The sequence below is a fragment of the Octopus bimaculoides genome, chromosome 20, assembly GCF_046866305.1.
Source record: "Octopus bimaculoides isolate indiv1 chromosome 20, ASM4686630v1, whole genome shotgun sequence".
In the NCBI taxonomy this organism is placed as follows: domain Eukaryota; kingdom Metazoa; phylum Mollusca; class Cephalopoda; order Octopoda; family Octopodidae; genus Octopus; species Octopus bimaculoides.
Window position 1 is genome coordinate 4,158,415 of NC_142947.1, and position 19,656 is coordinate 4,178,070.

Below are 19,656 nucleotides of genomic sequence, written 5' to 3' on the forward strand. Positions count from 1 at the left end.
GGTATTCCAAAATGAAACTTTCCCTACCAAATTCTCAAGTCTATTATGAGTACACGTCAACGTATCACATGAACCGCGGAATTAGCAGAAATGTGAATATTCCTTCCTCATTACACATCATGCGATCAAATGCTTGGATGTGTGCGATTCGACTTAAACAAAATGAAAAGTAAATTCCCTTGTGCACAGGTTTTTACGTCCCGACCGTTATTTCTAGTAATTCATCCAACAACAACAACATCCATCCCTTGCCCCAACATCAAGAGGGAAGAAAGACTCATTTTTTAATAATTTTATGACATGACTAATGCATCTGTCACTGCAACTTCCCGAAGAATTAAAAAGCAAACACTCTCATTATCATTTCTATGCTACTGCGTTATGAACGGCATTAATAATATTTTATTAACAATTACAATAGCGTCAGCAACAGCTGAATATCTGTAAAAAACAACAACAACAAAAATAGAAGAATTGACTCAGTAATAACGATAAGAGCAACAACAGCTGCGATTACATAAAACAACAATAGTAGAAGCACCAGCATTGACCAGAAGACTGCATCTGGTTTTGACCTCTACTTTGACGAACGAACTTTGGTTCCGCATCATTCTAACATTATCGTTTCAGTAATTGCTAATATCTCTCCTCGTTTATCGGATCCATGATGAACATCACGTGGTCCTTAAGGATGACTGATGTCTTGTGCAATGATTTTTTTTTTTTTGAGTACAGATTGGATCACCCTCAACCTCACCCTGCCGTCAGTTACAATCTTAATCCAGTGGCAAGAACAGGTCAAGATGGCTGATGATGCTGACAGGTTTTGTGGATGACCAAGAGGTATTGATTTCCTTTTTTTGCTACCTCTCTCTCTCTCTCTCTCTCTCTCTCTATCTATCTATCTATCTATCTATCTATCTATCTATCTATCTCTCTCTCTCTCTCTCACTCCCTTCTCCGTTTCTTCGCCCCAAACTCCACCAGGTCCACACTTTGCATGCATAGGTAAGCAAGCCGTAATATGCAAATTAACCCCGGTCACAGAACCAGGGGTCTCAGATTATTGCACTAAGTCCTGTAGAGTTTCTTATCGCCTTATGTCACTTCTGTTTCCCATCTCTACAAAGTACTTGAAAAACAATAGTGATAATGTTATATCTTACAGTTCCGTTTCTTACTTTCGTTTCGTTGCTATGGGAAACGGAAGCCATATTTCTTAAAATGTTGAAATGCTAACAATAAGAAATATTCTTTTTCTTCAAATCAAAAATTCAACCTATTATTGTAAGTATCAATTTTGTCAAACTGGCAGTTAGATCTGTAAGATAATGACCAACCATATCAAACAGCGAAACACCAGAAGTACAGAAATCAACAGTTCTTAAAGCCAAATTCCGCACAGTTAACTGAACTAGCACACATAATCCAAAAGGAATATAAACAGTAGACAATATAACCTGATATGCTTAGCGTCCAAGATGGCAAATTTCATGAATATTTAAAATGTTCTTAATATTCATCTCCAAAACGCTGGTAGTTTATTCCCAATGTGCAATATTCAACTCAAACACTAATTGTTGACGTAACAAATTGTCTATACAGACGTTTAGCCTAGCACTTTAATGCAATTTCATAATACTCTACCCGTGTTTCTTCTCTATCGATTTAATATTTCTATTCACACAAGTAACAGAGCGAAATGTATTTACAAACACAAGCTATGATACAGGAAAAATCCATTTCTTAACTTAACCTAATTGAAATTTCGCTGTGAATTAATGAAAGCAAATTGTGTTTATATAACTTTATAGACTGAACTAATATAATTTACGTACATGCAACATACATACGTACATATACACGAACGAATGTATATATGTATGTATGTATGTATGTATGTATGTATGTATGTATGTATGTATGTATGTATGTATGCGCAGGCGTGTGTACGTTCGTGAGTGTGCGTATTCGTGTGCAATGAACAACAAAATATAGATCGGCATTTATTCATTTGCAAAAATATCGATGTATTTGTAGCTGTGTCTGTATATGAATGTGCATGTGTGAGTGTGTGTGTGTGTCTATCTGTGCCTGTGTGTGTATACATGCATGCATACATAGACACCACACACACACACACACACACACACGTATCTATACATATATATATATATATATATATATATATATATATATATATATATATATATATATACGTATGTGTATAAATATATGTATATATATATATAAATATATATACGTAAATATATATATATATACGTATATGTATTTATTTATATATATATATATATATATATATATATATATATATATATATATATATATATATACGTATGTGTATAAATATATATATACATTCGAGGTGGCATCAAAAAGTCCCCGGTCTAGTTCTGTAGCATGCCAACAGATGGTAGCACACGGTTGTGTGCTAAGTGAGAGCTAGCAATGACCTTGGTGAGGCTGTGTGATGAGTGACATTGTTGCTTTTACTTCGCAGCTTGTCAAGTTTGCCATTTTGTGATCAAGTGTATGCTGTATTCTGCGATTTTTGTCATGAACAGGAAGTTGGTACAAAGATGTTCACAGAAGCGTTGGCGTAAGTGTCGTTACACACGTGAATTTTATTACGTTCTCTACATCTTGAATGCTTTACATCTTTCGAGAGTAAATTTAATATCTTCCAGCTCAAAACTGTGTATCAGTGGTGTTACTTCTCGTTCTGTAAAAGGCACCTTCACAGCATTGTTATTCAGCCAATTAATCACGTAACCAAGCCCTCTAATAATTATAATTAGAAATCTAAAATCACAATCTAGTGTGAGTTAAGGCGGACTCCCTCAGGTGATTGTTTTTCCTTTTATAGTGTCACCTGCAGAATAACTCTTTTTAACTATTGTGAAAAGTTTCTTTTTTCACAGAAAGATCCTTATGCTTGGTCTGTTAGGCTTCCATTTTACTGAAGTCTTTACAAGTTTATTCTATCATTATTTTCTCACAGTTTTACACCCAGCACCTGGAACTCTACTTCAAAAATAACGTGGATCTCATCCATAATGTTATGGTGACATCGACGATTTTCTCGGACCATAACTTGATAGAACTAATAATATATGTTCCAAAGAAATCTACAGAGATGCAGTCTACTAGAATCGCACAACTCCTCTCCAGCCTGAACTTTTACAAAGCTGATTGGAAGATTATTGAGTAAGAGGTCATGCAACAAATCAGGTCTACCAGTCTCTCAATTTCTGCCTACCAAATCCATTCAAAAGGCATTGGTCAAGCCGAGGCTATAGTAGAAGACTCAAGGTGCCACGCAGACGTACCGAACCCGGAACCGTATAGTTGGGAAGCAAGCTTCTTATCATACAGCCACGCCTGCCCCTATAATAAAGGATAAGGCCCGTGGAATTGTATCAATATAAACGACGAAATTTCTGACCCCATATTTATGCATGAAGCAATATTGAGCCTTTCAACCATTTACAATTTTCATAAGGAAATATCATTTACATGACCATATAAGGAATGTACGTGAAAGTAGAAAGATTTTCTAAAATCTACAGCCTTGCTTCAAGATTTATGTATATTTTAACGAATCACTGATTTTTGGAAAGATACGATATATGATGAGGTCAAATTTAACTACCAAATAATAGCTTCAGAGTATTGTACATATATATATAAATATATATATATATATATATGTGTGTGTGTGTGTGTGTGTGTGTGTGTGTGTGTCTGTGTGTGTGGGTGTGTCTGTATGTATAATATATATATATATATATATGTGTGTAAAATATATATGTATATATATATACATTTTATGAGTTTGATGATTTAATATATTTTCATTTTTTAGTACCTATGAATAACAAATACGCAGTTTTACGATTCCTCCCTAAGGCAAGTTTCTCTACTAACGGTATATTTTTTCATATATATAAATAGAGATAATTACATACATGACACCACACACACACATACACGCACGCACGCACGCACGCATATATTTGTGTATATGTACATATATACATACATGTGTGTGTATCTCTCTCTATATACATATATACATATTTGTATATATATATATATATATGTATACATGTATGTATATATATATATATATATATATTATATATATATATATATATATATATATATATATACATGTATATGTGTATATATATATTTATATATATATATATATATATATATATATATATATATATATATATATATATATATATATACATACATATATATATATATATATATATATATATATATATATATATATATATATATACATATGTATGTATGTATATATAAGTATATATGTACACACACACACACACATATATATACATATGTATATATATCTGGATATAGGTACATATACGTCTGTATTTCTGCGTACACCATCCATTCAGCTGCGATCGAGAACTCCTAAAAATACATGCTAATCGATGATATTAGAAAATAATGTTTACTCTATAAAGTTCGTATAAAGAAAGTGGGCGGAAGGGGAGCGGTGGACAAGGGGGAGCAGGGAGAAATGTCAGGTGAAATTTTACCCCTACTTCAACAGGTGTTGTAATCGAATTTTTTTCGTCAACTCAAAATTCTGGAGATTTATTTCTAAAAGCAATTCCTTCTCAACCACATGGATCCGGGTTCAGTCCCACTGCGTGGAACCTTGGGTTGGACCCGCTACTATAGCCTCGGACCGACCACAACCTTGTGAGTGGACCCGGTAGACGGAAACTGAAAGAAGCCTGTCGTTCATGTGTGTGTTTCAGAAGTCTTTCGTCAGTTGTGGTTTATAATAGAACATTCTTACGTAAGATGTCGCTGTTGAGCACAAAATTGAGCACAAAATGCAGAGGCTGCAAAACTAACTTCTTAATCACATGGTCATTGAGTCAATCATTTAGAAACATATTCAAATCGTGGGAATCAGAAAGAATATTCTTTTCTACTCTAGGCACAAGGCCGAAATTTTGTGGGATGAGCAGTCGATTAGATCGACCCCAGTATGCAACTGGTACTTAAGTTATCGACCCCGAGAGGATGAAAGGCAAAGTCGACCTCGCCGGAATTTGAACTCAGAACGTAAAGACAGAAGAAATACAGCTAAGCATTTCGCCCGACGTGCTAACATTTCTGTCAGCTCGCAGACTTGGAATTGGAGACAATATTGAAGACAGGATTATAACGTGCCCCAGATTCGTTTTTTTAATTCTGGCAGCTCAAGGAAATAATGTCTAATGTGGATGGAAAAAGAATTAATCAAACAATTCTGCAAGAATTACGAAGATATAATCTAGTACAATTTGTAAGGAACTCAATTTAAATCATACATAACCGTAACTCATGCTAATTTTTCATAATTACGATTGGAATTCAAAATAATTGGCATAATAAATTAATTATTTTAAAACCAAATAAGATACACAAGTACACACACACACACAAACAAACACACACAGAAAATCACACACAAATGCACACACTTATATCAATACAGCAGACGAACATATAGATGTGTGTGTGTGTGTGTGTGTGTGTGTGTGTGTGTGTGTGCATGCATGCGCGTGCGTGTGTGTGTGGATGTATACCTACACGGACGGACTGCATCAATTTTACATCATTCATGCAATGTATTTAATATTTTAGCTGTAAGTTTCTCTCTCTCCATCCCTCTCTCCTTCTCTCTACCTCCCTCTCTCCACTTCTCTCTCTATATATATATATGCATTTATGAATGTATGTATGTGTATATATAATATATATAAATGTTATATATATATATATATACATATGTATACATGATATATATATCATATATACACATAAATACATATATGCACACATACATACATACATATACATACATACGTATATATACATACATACATACATACATACGCACACATACATACATACATACATACATACAGACAAACAGACAGACAGACAGACACTTTCTTCACTGCGTATTATTCTGTTCAGTTCTAATCTCCAATTAGTTGGTGATGATGATGACGACGACCGTGACGACGACGACTATGATGATGATGATGATGACAATGATAATAATAATACTAAAAATGATAATGATGATGATAATTTTGTTGATGATGTTGATGATGATGATTATTGCTATTATTATTATTATTATTATTATTATTATTATTATTATTACGATGAGCATCATCATTTTGAATTTTAATACTAGTATTACCACCATTACTACCAATACAACTATTATTAGTAGCAATAGTAGCTTCTCACTACGCTATAATATAAAACTATTTCACAATTATAACCGGTTTTCTTATTGACACTAATTATAGTTTTAACTGGAATCGTCAAAATTCCGTATGAATATAACAGTTATTACGCGTAAGAAACTCATTGGATAATATCATAATCAAGTCTTACAATATATACTCATAGATACACACACATACGCATACACACACATACGCATACACACACATATTTATGTATGTATGTAGAGATATAGATATATGTACGCATTTATAACATATATATATATATATATATATGATGCACTCAGTTATATGTGTATGTATGCAATATAGATGTCTGTGTGTGTGTGCACGTGTAATTTTGTGTAAATCATTCAAAGGTGTGTATGCGTGTGTGTGTGTGTGTGTGTGTACGCACGACGGTCAGACGGTTGTAGATGACGGACGCGATGTACGTGTTAGCCACCTCCACCCGACCTTTTAGGGACAGCTTCCTCTCGGCCCATTGTCGGGTGAGAGTGACCACCCTACTCGTTAGCTCGTTCCAGTTCTTCTCCAGTTAGAGGTCCGGACCAAACCAGACCCCGAGCAACTTGACCGGCGCTGTTGGACAGCATGGGCTTGCTTCTCCAAGTGCCGAGCCACAAGCCCACTGACTTTTTCCAGTTAATTTCGCTCCTGTTACCGCTTCGTAGTATTTCAGTGTCTGGCCGACCAGCTCGATGTGCTCCTGGCTAGACACTATGACGGTAAAATCGTCTGCGTATGCGGACACGGTCGTCCCGCATCCCAATTCTCGCAGTAGTGCCTCGAGAGTCAATGATGATCTTCCGAGTCAGCTAATCCAGCACCATAGTGTTTCTAATTATTGCAAAACCAGTCTTATTTCTATTGCTAACTTTAATAAAAGGGGGAAATGTACTAGGAGTAAAGGAGAAATAAATCTAAGGCGAGGCCTTACTTTGCCCAACGGAGTGAAATACAAGAAAACGCATCAAGACTTTTAGACTTAGGAGCATTGAACTGGTCTATAAATTAAGTCGTCTGTTCCAGAATAGAGACATTCATTCTGGACTGTTTTTGTACAGTTATATCGAATATAACTATAACATTTTATTCGGCCAGAGAATCTTATTGAAATTCCCACTGAGGTGATACTGACATTAAAAAACGTAAACAGAACTCTCTCAACCATACTACCAGCACGCAGCATCGATCGTCTTATATACATATATATATATATATATATATATATATATATATATATATACATATATTATAACTCATGCATCCAACGTACTTTGACGTCATGTCAGTATTTCCTAGAATTTAAATGCCTCCCGATATTTTGTGTCTGCACGAAATACAGATATTTCCGTATATTCAAAGAGAATTTGGTTTAAAATACAGCGAAAATAGGAAAATATACCAAGGAATGGTAATTTGATGGATCAAAGGAATTTCGTCTGTAACTAAGATATTTGCTGAATCTATTTTGAAAGAAATTATACAGTAAACATGATTCGTTCGTCGGAAATATAGGGGCCTTATTCTTAAATCATATTTCGGTTGAGTTTGCTTGTCTTTAATGTTACTACGAACTTATATAACGTACTGCAACTAAATCCATGTGAACTCGATAGAACTCATCGATATATATTTATCATCTGATATTGTATCTACAGCAATAATTATATTCACGGCATGTCTTTGGTTTATTACGTCAATGTATATCAGAATATATTCGCAGTTTTGTTAAAGTTAAACTGAAACTAATGCAATTCTGTTGCCAATATATCTGAAAGAAACTCAGGGAAAAAACCATCGTAAACATGGGTTGCGAACATATCTTTTCATCAGCTATTTCAGCCAAATATTTGTGCTACAATATCAGCGATGCAAAAAAGAAACAAATAAACACTTCTTCCGTTAAGGTATCCATTTTGTGAATAAGGAACAACCCAAAAAATAAATAAATAAAAATAAAACGTTGGCAATTTTCTTTCCATTTTGCTACTCACATTTGTGCTGATGAAACATCATCATATCATAGAATATCTGATATCTTGTTTATATTGTAGGCTTGAATTCCAAATATCCGTAAGAGCTCTCCCCTTCAAACTACTCCTGTTTTTCGCTATTCGTAATGTACTTCAGTGAAATTCTCCTAGATACGACTGTGCAATTACATTGCACCCCACACACACGTGCGCACACTCACGCACGCACAAAAACAAACATACAGATATATAAGAGTGAACATTAATGCAATGAGTACAATCCCTAACGGGCGGTTGTACGAAATAGGTGTTTCCATGAATATAATATACAGGGTATACATATAATATTTTTTTGGCATTTTATAAATTGTAAACATGCACATATACTGCAAACTATATGTTAATTTCAATATATCTAATGAGTGCCTTAGATAAGATATTCTTATCAAAAGTAATCGAACGACTCGATACAACTTCAGTCAACTTCCCCTATCTATTGTTTCGAATTTACTCCCATTCTGCGCTAACCTCGCTATGCGTCTCCTCCTGGTAATGCCCAATGGCTAGGCTAATGTGTGGATCACCCAGTACATGTGTATGGATGTGTGTGTGTGTGTGTGTGTGTGTGTGTGTGTGTGTGTGTGTGTGTGTGTGTGTGTGTGTATGCATATTCGTAGCCACTTTAAGATGGCTGCCCATTCAAGCAGACACTACTGCGAATTGTTAACCAGAAGCGGACATCTCTTCTTGCTGGTTAACGATGCACAGCAGCGACCGATTAAATTGCGAGCTGGGGAGAGAACCCCTACCATCTGCTAGTGACTGTGGGTTCGCTTGAAATATATATATATTGCGTGCAGAAGCGAGCTGCTATCATCCCTGGCAGACGAGGTGTCCAGTACTGAGAGGAGTGACAGAAATAGCCGGAAACCGGGACTGGTCTATTGGTCCCGTCGCTAGAGAGAGAAAGAGAGAGAGGAAATAATTTCAAAATCATAGCATTCAGATAATATCGTATATAGATTTATGTCTTCGTCTCTTTCTCTCACTCTCTGTCCCTCTCTTTCTTTCTCTCTCCTCTCTACTCCCCTCTCTCTCTCTCTCTCTCTCTCTCTCTCTCTCTCTCTCTCTCTCTCTCTCTCTCTCTCTCTCTGGGGGTGGAGTATGTGTCTATCTATGTCCAAGACTTAAAATTTGTAAGAGAGTGACCCCAGCATGGTCGCAGTCTACTGTCTAAAACAATTAACAGTAAAAATGCACCAGTGATTGGAGCTTACCACATAATGAATAGACACAGAACTTATAGACAAACCGATATAGCACCCCATGGGACTTGAAAATTCATTTCTCAGTTCTCAGACTCCAATAGACCATCACCAGCTTCCTTCAATTCTAATGTTCAAATACATAATATTATTTGTTATTCACAAGAGAAATGTCGGTAACGCCAAATGGTACAAAAGAACCAATGTATACACAGGTTTGTTAGGCGTTAACATTAATACTGTCTGATTGGCAACGGAAAAATTATGACACTTCGCTTACCGTTAGTTGTAATGTCATTCGATCGTGAATACTGTGACGGTATAATAGGTTAATATAAGCTTAAATAACTACCAGATACAAGTGTGGGGACGGGACTAATGAGAACATCGTATAATTGCCAATATTGGGAGGATTCAAACATGAGAACTGGCACCAATCACCAGCATTCTATACTAATTCATAACACAAATTCAGTTCTATATTTAACAGATGAGGAATTATATACATTATTTACATTTGACGGATTTTTGTCCTCATCTTGTTTCGGTTAATATACCCTCCAGCCTTCATCAGGTGTCTTGGGGAAATTTCGAACTTGGGTTCTTATTTCTAACGTATTTTTCGATATTATTATTATTAATATTCAGGTCACTGCCTGGAATCGAACTCGAAATCTTGAGGTTAGTAGCCCACGCTCTTAACCACTTAGCCATATACCCGTGGGCATATCCGTCAAATGTAAATAATGTAAATAATATATATTTCAAGTGTTTCTTAAGAGTAAAAAGATATTGGTTATCGATGTTATTTAATAAATATGTGTTATACCGATATACAAGTAAAACTTTTCGCCACAATCTGTTACAGCAATCTCATATATACAAATTCCAATGAGCAATAGTGTAAAAATCAATACTTTTAACTTATCGATTTCTAAGTGTGAAACACCTCAAGAAGTGACTAATATATTGATGAAATGGACCCAACAGAAAACCAATGCATTCATGTGTAATGCGAGCATTACGCATAAAGAAGAATAAGTTGGAATTTCAAATTCAATACTAACAGATAAAAAATCAAGACATTTTATACCGCGTTCTATTTTGTCGTAGAAGCGGTTTTTATTGCACAAATAGGAAATGTTCCTTACATAATAAATGTATTGCTAAAAACAATATAAATAAATATAAAATGTTTATACTAGGTTAAAGTTATGCATCATCGCTCTCATAGTTTCTGTCATTGGATGACAGTCATGCAGTCGTACCATTTCAAGTTGTGTTTTGATCGATAATATCAAAGTCAATAATTAAGTCTGGGACTTAACTGATCCATCTTTATTCATCGAAGTGCTACGCTTTACTGTTTGACATACATGTATTTTGATACAGACTGTATACCGGTCAATGTAAACATGAACACCGACAAACGCACAAACACACACATAGACATACACACACAAACACACACGTACATACACATACACGCGACCACACACTCGGATACATACATATAGCCAAATTAATGAATGCGTCTTGTTGCTTCGGCCAATGAATTTTCAGCAATATACAGCTTGCACAGTGTCAGAGTCTGGCAAATGACCATCACTCATTTGTTGCCTTTTTGAAGTGCCAAAGCCGAACATTTCCATTAGCATCCTCAACAAGTTTCCGTCAATATTTTTTCCCTATCGACATTGAACAGAAGAATGTGTGAATATGCTGATGCTGGTGACTTTCTTTGCTGTAGAACCTGTATGATAAATATCATTATAGCGGTAGTGGTTTGTGCAGAAGCACTCCTACTCTTTCGTCCGTCAAACGTGCATATATATATATATATATATATATATATATAAACACATATATATACATATATATACATATATCCTTTAATGCAGTGCCCCAACATGGCCGCAATAAGATGACTGCACCGAGACGAGTAAAAGAATATATATATATATATATATATATATATATATATATAGATAGATAGATAGATAGATAAATAGATAGATATATATATATATATACACGTGTAGGCGACGGGTTGCTATCAGTTTCCCTTGCATAATCAACTCGCAAGTCTCGTGACCGACTCTCGTTTATACGAGAACCCATTCACAACAGAGACCTCGCAAAGGGCTTCGAGCCGAAACCGCACGGCTTGGAAACAAACTTCTCAGCGGTACGGTCATTCCTCTATGTGTATACGTGCACGTACGTGCGTGTGTTTAATTTGAGGGCATGGGTCGGACATCAAAGCTAAAATAGTGTTTCTATAAAAAGAAAGACGCAGAAACTCGATTAATGAATAAATAGGAGTGAAACGAATCGTTTTAGCACGCTCCTTTCATGTGATTTTCTTCTTATTTTGACAGGTAAATCAGAGATAAACAATTAGCTAACAATATAACTACAACATTGGCGACGAACAGACAGTCATAGTTTGTTTTCTATTGATTTGAACAACATAAAGTTACAACGTTTCATTTACTGATTTTAAAAGTGAAGGGTTTTATGTTTCAATGTTATACAAATAGAAAAAGGAAATTGGAAGTTAGTGCTATAGTATATCTCAAATTGACAACACCATTGTGTAAAGTTCGGTTCTGCACGAGAAGATATTTCACTAACAAATATATATTGTTGACTTCAAATCTTAAATAGCTTTTGGTAAATGGTAGCAGCAAGAAACTTCGTTGTCCTCTCCTTTTAATAGGAATCAATTGTAAATTGCTGATTTAAGTGAATCTTTCTCTTTAATGTGACAACACATACAACGGATACAGTAACTAATGGGTTTGAGTTTTCAGGAATGTATAACCTTTTACTGACCGACAATGGAAGGTGAATTGCGATTTAGTGACGACTACGCAGTGAATGGTAATGCAGTGTCAATGATTGTGTGAGTATGTATGTATGAAGAGGTGAACGGATTGGTGAATTATAAGTTACTAAAATATAATTAGATGATAACAACGTGCAATAATGAGGTGCAATCACAATACACAATAAGTCGTTTAATCAGCTTTTAACTTTGTACTACATTATTTCTTTATATTGGCGAACCATCATGAAGGAACATTCGATTTGGTCGAAGCTAGAACGTGGTTATTTAATCGGCCACGGATGTATAGGATGCAGATTTGACCCCTTCGGTTTTCAATTTATACTCAGATCATATTAATGTGATCCAAAATTCAAATCAATTGTCGCTGCTAATTTACAAATTCTGACTATATATGATGCTATGTCGATTTTCCATATCATTAATTTACCACAAAAGACTCATATTAGGGAGGCACTGAACTTATTTTTGTATCAAGCCCGACCATTTATCTAATTCTTTATTCTAACCGCCTCGGGTTTAGACGTATACAGACAAAGTTGAATTTCTCCTACAGATTTTGAACTCAGACAATAAATTTATGAAAGTAAACACGACAAAATATACTTTGTGCAGCATCCACAATGCTTCTTATAATCCATGACATTGATTAAATCTAAAACAATATTGGTTTTGAAGGCTAGAGTCCACAGTAGGTATGCTAGGCTGTGGTCAGTTGAAACGACCTTATTAATTGAATGGTGCTCTAATCGACAATAGAAATTCATAAAGTAGACAGCGCGGAAAATTTGAAATTTGAACGTAAAGGTTGTTAAGACCATCTCTCCGTTGTCTTACAGATTTACGGTGCCCTGGGGAAGTGTATTGTATGAAGAATGGGGTTAATTGAGAAACAAATAATGTCGACTCATAAGCAGGACTAAATGCCATTGGAATGGAAAGCATAACAAGGCTAACATACAGTTTGTCGTTGGCATTTTAAATTACACGTCACTAGGATGACCGACGGTTCTTCAGAGAAAGTGAGGGAGAGAGGCGGAGGGGTAAAGTGTGAGGGTGGAAGAAGAAGAAGAGTTAAGGTTGATAAATATAGAGAAAATCAAAAGGTTGAAAGACAAAGTTGGCCATACCGGAAATGAATCCACATCGCTGGAACATTTATCCAAGATCCAACCAACGATTCTACCAACTTGACCCGAATATCGGATTCTTATGTTTTGCGAATGAAGTGAAATACAATCGAAACAGGTTCATAATTATCACTACCCTTCCAAAATTCACTCAGTTCTATTATTTTAATTAATTTTAATGAAGGAAACTTCTATTATTCTCTTTTCTTAATTTGTCCGCTGTTTTTCTTTAATTGCAAAATAAAATGTTTGAAAATAATGTGAAATTCAATTAAAACTGTAATTTTTTAAATATTCTTTTCTACTCTAGGCACAATGCCCGAAATTTGGGGGGAGGGGGCCAGTCGATTAGATTGACCCCAGTATGCAACTGGTACTTAATTTATTAACCTTGAAAGGATTAGTCGCCCTCTGGTAGTTAGATGATGGTATTTAAAAACAATTATTTATGTTTTTATGCTTTGCCGTAACCCGGTTTTCCTACAAAAAAATTTTAGGTAAATTTATATTTTTTCATTTTCCTTTTGAATTTGAACAAAGAAAATAATAATTGATTATTACATTTCGATCGGTGTCTCTTGTATTCCAAATACTTTGTTCCTTTACTTTTAAATTTGTCATTTCCTTTTTATTTTTTAGCTTGAAATTACCTTTTGTTTATCTATGTCAATTTTAGACAAAATATATTTTGAAATTTGTAATACCTTACGAAAATATTTCAATTTCCTTATATTCTAGAATTTACTTACGCACCCCACACATCTTCCCCTCAACAGAGTTTTATCAATCGTTCTTGGAATACTTCAGTGCAATTATTTTTTTTTAATTTCTTTCGATATATTTAGATGAAATGATGTTATTCTTTAAAAAATATTTCGCTCAAAAAAATAAGTAAACAATGAGAAAGAAGAAACAACAGAATTAAAGAAGTATTTCGGAACAAAAATATAGAAATGTTTTTTAAAAAATTGGATGATAATATGGCAGAAAAATCATGAATAGAAGCAGGAAGTTGACTATATTTAACTTACGGTCTTATTAGATGAAGGAGAAGGAATTTGGTCTTGTTATAGCGTTGGGCGGCTGATGAAAACCGTTCCTACAAGGTTACACTATATATATATGTATGTATACATATATATATATATATATACATACAATATATATATATATATATATATATGTGTGTGTGTGTGTGTGTGTGTATATATATATATATATGTACGTACGAATACATATAAAATATATACATATACTACACATAGTGTTATATATATATATATATATATATATATATATATATATATATATATATATATATATATGCATGTAATTGCAAGTGTGTTTCTGTGTTTGTGCATATCTATGCTACGTACGCTACGATCAATAGCTTCATGATCATTGCTGTTTCTCAATTCCCGCTGGAACTATTAGAGGCGAGGAGTTCTACTCTTTTGAGACAATTCCATTTCTTTATCTGTCTGCAAATCTACCATTTTATAATCAATGCTTTACTTTGAATACAGATTGTAAAAGATAACACTGCGATATATAGCATAAAATTTATACGCATACATCCACGTATAGATACACGCACGCGCTCGCACACACCCACACATACACACACATAAACACATAAATACACAAAGACACACACACAAACACACACACACAAACACATATATATTCACTTCTGTACTTCCGTGTTTTACTTATTAGCAGATAGTATTTATGCGTGATCATCGTTTTTCTTATGATTATTATTATTATTATCATTATTATTATTATTATTATTATTATTATTATTATTATTATCACCATCACTATCATCATCATGAAGGTAATCATCAACATCATTGTATGTATGTGTGTGTGTATATATATATATATATATATATATATATATATATATATATATATATATATATATATATATATATATGTATATATATATATATATATATATATATATATATACATATATATATAAACACTTGCTCAATTATGACAGTGTGCAAACGATATAGAAATTTATTAATCAATACATGGGTATTAATCGATTACGGCAATATATATATATATTGCGGTTTAAAACTAGAGAATGGTGCAAAACTTTATTTTCTGTATTTTACATACATAAATATGTACATACAGGCAAACATACAAACACAACACTCACAAACACACACACACACATATATATACGTATTATGTATATATATATAGATAGATAGATGCGTGTGTATCTTTGTGCTTCTCAGCCCACCATGGCTTGACAACCTCTGTTGCTTTTTATACTTCCGCTTAGAGAGTGCTTTGGCAAAAGCGACCGAGAATGTAAATACTAAATATGTGGGACGATCTATTTGACTAAATCCATGTAGACATTGTACTATCATAGATGCAGTCCAATGGCTGATTTGTTTTAAAAAGAAAGACGGATATCGTTATAACAAAAGAAATATGAAGATATCATTGATTTACGTTTATATTTCGCGGAAACATTTCTGCGAGAATCACGCGATGAGCAAATTTCATCAAATTCTGGTGAATCGTATGAGTGATTTTCGTCTAAACAACATCTATCTTATTTAGTTCCCATGTGACAATTGTATTATAGATTTGTAAAATTCTGGCTGATAACGTTAGTTTGGAAGTATTTTCTGAAAATAAGCCGTGTTTTCTGTGTTCTCTTAAAGTAATAATATCAATGTTATTCTAAGCATTAATTCTATATGGCTTAAGAAAAACCATTTAAGATTGTTTGATCACGTTGTGTCTTTTAAAAGAAATAGTTTACTTTTGTGGAAATAATTAAATACAAAACGTAACTGTAGGAAGCATCCTTACAGTCTACATCCCCACCTGTATTCTACCATGTTTGTTTAATATTTCTGACTCTAAATTCCAAGATGTCTGGGATAGAGACGTAGTGGTTATGGGTATTCAGCTCATGGTCGTAAGGTCATGAGTTCGAATACCATCCGCGTGTTTTGTCCGCGAACAAAACACTTTATTTCCCTCTGCTGCAGTCCATTCAGCAAGCAAAAATGAGTTGTACTTCTATTTCAAAGGGCCAGCCCTGTCGCACTCTTTCGTGCTGTATCTCTCGTAACTGTGCAATGCTCAGCTACTTGCACGTTAAGTTCTCGTGCACGCTGTTCCGTTGATCGGGTGAAGTCGAATTCACGTCGTGGTAACCGACACAATGGTAGTCAATGTACTTTTGTACTTTTATAGCTAACATCTAACGCCAATGTACATATACATACTTAAATATTTTACTGTTTGTTGATTAACTTATCTAAATTTAGCATGTCCTTAAACAAGATATAAATCGATTCCAGTTTTAAACAAAAACACAATAACATCTATTCTTTGAAAACTCCCCACCACAAACGAAGCTCATTGAAAGGGGTTTCGGTATTCTAATTCAATTTTCGTTGGTGCTGGCTTTAAGAGAATCTTGCCTGTGTAAAGAAATGTATTTCAATGCCGGCGCGAAAAGGCTATTTATCTAATTTTTAATTCAATTAGAGTAATTGACGAATTTTCGCCCCTCATATAAATTGAAAGGTAGATAATAACATGTAAAGTACTTTCGACGAACTTAGCCAAATTCAAGAAAGCAATTACGTCAGACTTGCTGCGGATAAGGCCATTTAAACATACTTTATTATTTGTATTGGTGTTTCTATCGTCATTAATAATATTCGTAATGTTGTTAACAAAGTGAAAATAATATGAGGGAAAAGTTAATGCTTAAAATATTAGGCAGTATGCCAATTTGAATATATGGCTATGATTATACGTACACGTACATATACATAGCTAAGACGCACAAAATGACGGACGTACGCGTCCACGCTCACACTCATGTACGTATATAATTATACAAAACATCAATATATATATATGTGTGTGTGTGTGTGCGGCTGCGCGTGTGTGTGTATCACTGTCTTTGTATTTATATGTATATATCTATATATGTATATGTAGATGTATACAAATATATGCATATATACATATATATACATGTCTGTTTGTAAGTGTACATATACGCACATATGAACATGTAAAGGTGTGTACACATATATATGTATATACATATAGGCATATATATTTATACATATATCGATAAATATATATATATATATATATATATATATATATATATATATATATATATATACATATATATACACCTATGTATATGTACATGCATGTATGTACGATTATACAAGAGCATATATATCCATACGTATATATGTATACATATACACATATATATATTTAGTGTGTACGAATATATATATTTGGATGTATGTCTCTATGTATACAGTTATGCATCCCTGTATGTATGTATATATGTATGCGTATGTGTATGTATATAAGCAATACCACCGAGTAGAATGTAGTATAATGGATAATAAAATAAAACAGCTTGTACGAGGGAAATAAAGCGTGAAATCAAAATATTCTAACGAGAATTTCATGAGGCGGAAGATTACAACCGTAGTGTGTAGTAAATTGATTACAGACGTTCATGAACTAAATTTTCAGTCTATGTCTTTTAAAACATTGAAGTTAATTTCTATGTAACCTCTGCATTTATAAACGCTATTACTCAATTAATAATGACCAAAGTGAAAACAAAAAAGAATAATAAAAATATCTTTCTTTTATACATTTGTCTCGATACTTTCGTTTTTGGGTGATTTCTTTTTTCGAATAATATTAGAGAGATACATTTTGGTTTTTGTAGTGGATCGTTGAACAGATACAATATATATTAGAATGTTAATTTCGATGTAGGAAATACGCTGCCCGGCTCAAATGCACCAATGTAGCCTTTCTGTAACGTTTGCTGACGTTTTCCCCCTTCTATGTATGCGGGGGTAGATCTCTAGTATAAGGCGAATATTTCCATTGCTGACGCCATTCTTGGAGGTTCCGACAAATGGTAGGATCAATGTTTGTTTTTCTTTTTTTTTCTTTCTAATAACGTTATATTTCTGAGGGCGAATTTTCCTTAAACAATGATAGGATTTTGCGATGGATCATAGGAAATATAAGCATAGAATGTTTCGATAACTCGTAACATATATATCTGATAGAATATCAATATGAATACGAAACTAAATACAATGCCTCGTTTAATGACAGAACCTTATCCCAGGGTGGCTAGAGCTGAGGAAACTTTAGCTTTCGTTTGTAATTTCTCGGGAAACATCTGCGGTATAAAATGAATTCTTTATATACCTTACATCAATTTTCATAGAAATGATATATTTCTAAATCTCCCAGAGAGATTGATGCAGTGGCAGTACGATAAAGTGATAGAATGTTGTCAACTTAATGAGACAGTCCCATAAAAGGGAAGAATGACAGACAGACAGACAGACAGACAGACACACAGACTGACAGACAGACACACAGACACACACACAGACAGACAGATAGATAGATAGATAGATAGATAGATAGATAAATAGATAGATATGTCCTTGTATTTCTATATTTTGTTTTTTAGATTGTATGCGTACATATCATTGACAAGGCTGAAGACGAAAAATTAAGATATACATTGAATTTTCGAGTGAAAGAAGAATAATCTCAGATCACACTGTTAATGCCATAATAAAGTAAAGACTAAACTTTGCCAATTTTTCTATTTTACAATGGAAGCTGTTTGTTCCAAGGCAAATGGAAGAATCACCTTTTCCACTTCTTCAGTCGTATATATTTTGCTTGATTTATGGCGTAATGTGAAATAAAACTTTCCAATCGATAAAAGAAGTTTCTCTTTATTGGATGATAATGAAGAATCACAAACGAGTTCAAGTCTAAATTTTTATTACAAATTCAATTTCTGTGCTATGGTTGTTGTTGTTGTTACCATTATTATTATTATTATTATTATTATTATTATTATTATTATTATTATTATTATTATTATTATTATTATTATTATCATTATTATTATTATCATCGCTGCTGTTTTTGTTGTTGTTGTTATTATTGTTATCTTTATTATTATTATTTTAGGCGGCGTGCTTGCAGGATTATTAAGACAGCGGGCAAAATGTCTAACGGTATTTCGTCTGT

At 33.7% G+C, this 19,656-nt stretch overlaps 1 long non-coding RNA gene across 1 annotated transcript; it reads left to right on the plus strand.

Moving 5' to 3' along the window:
* The first annotated feature begins 9 nt into the window (after positions 1-9).
* Positions 10-19,347, plus strand: LOC128250365 (uncharacterized). Its single transcript, XR_008266399.2, has 2 exons — positions 10-843; positions 19,082-19,347. It is a non-coding gene; the product is annotated as an uncharacterized LOC128250365 (long non-coding RNA).
* The last annotated feature ends 309 nt before the right edge of the window (positions 19,348-19,656 follow it).